The 1292-nt window shown below is 35.0% G+C and overlaps 1 protein-coding gene across 3 annotated transcripts in view; it reads left to right on the top strand.

Moving 5' to 3' along the window:
- LOC102198365 (protein tyrosine phosphatase 4A3) overlaps positions 1-1292 on the top strand; it is an 8189-nt gene that overhangs the window by 3361 nt on the left and 3536 nt on the right. The window lies entirely within an intron of this gene.

The following is a 1292-nucleotide window of genomic DNA, read 5'->3' as shown; positions in this document are numbered from 1 at the left end:
ATGAGATTAAATGATTTGCCTTTCTTGGAGAGTAGGTTTTACTAACAATGATGCTTTTAACTTCTAGGTCTTACATGGAAAAAATGACTTCTCTGTTTTCAGTGTTATTGAATTTCACCTAAGATCAAAGTCACATATTTCCTTCTCTTGCTCAAAGTGCTACTTTACACATCAACAATGTTTTGGTGTCTTAGTCTAAGTTGCCGTATTTTGTTGCTGACACTTACCTGATACTCCTGGAAGAAAATGAAGAAGAAATTTGAAAAAAAATGAGAAAGAAATGTCACTTTCCAGAACTCACTCACTAGCTTCTGAGAAAAAGAAAGAAAAAGTCTCCAAACCCTGCTGTGAACAGTTACATGCATTAACTATTTTTCACTGTTTTCAGGAAGTGTTAGGTAAGCATACATTATGGTACAGCTAAAAACTCAGGAAGCCATTTCACTTCCTGTTAATCCTATTAACCATCAGTCAGAGGCAGCAGAGAATACTTGCGAGCTAAGGCTCTGTCAGTTGGAATGAATGGAGCTAAACTGCTTAAATGACTCTACACCAGCTTCTAGTATTAGTATTCACGGATTAAAATTCTCTTATTGGGTTATTTTACTCATTTCCTTTCATTATACTTACCAGAAAGCGAATGCTGCCGGTATAAAGCTGGAATTCTGATAATGCATGCTGATTGGTCAATTAACAAGAGTTTATAGTCTGCTGATGGCACTAGTTTCCAAATGACAGACATTAGAAACATAGTTAAGCTTAAGATGTGATGGTTGATGTTGAGTGCTGCTAGAAATTCTTTGCAGCTTGTCAAATGTGTGAAATCAAATGTCATAAAATGCCTTATGGTGTTGGGACCTCCCTTAATATTTTTAAGTATTAAGTATTGTAATTGTAATTGTAATAAGTATTTTATTACATTTACAATCCAACGCAATCTAAAAATGGAAGTATATCTATTGATTTTGCTATTGCAGTTCTGCTCAGTGTTAATAACTCTTTTTATAAACTACCAGTGATGAGAGGAGATGTTACAATCACTATTTAATCAACATTTTCAAACAGCTGTGAAGAAAATGTGCATGTTTTGCAAAGTTTTGAAGACCTTTAGCTTAGTACAAAGTGGTATTTTACTTGTAATTTAATTACTTCATCTCCAGTTTTTCAGTTTTCTTTCCTGTTCATGAGGGAAGTCCAGTTTTGAGCTTGACCAAGTGCATTAAAATGAGGTTCAGCATCTGGGGTGGAAATGCAAAGGAGAGACCCATTAACCGCAAATGCATCCGAGAGCT

This window comes from Pundamilia nyererei, unplaced genomic scaffold (assembly GCF_000239375.1).
Source record: "Pundamilia nyererei isolate P.nyererei 1_Seehausen unplaced genomic scaffold, PunNye1.0 scaffold00144, whole genome shotgun sequence".
Lineage (NCBI taxonomy): Eukaryota > Metazoa > Chordata > Actinopteri > Cichliformes > Cichlidae > Pundamilia > Pundamilia nyererei.
This window is presented reverse-complemented; position numbering and strand designations above follow the sequence as displayed.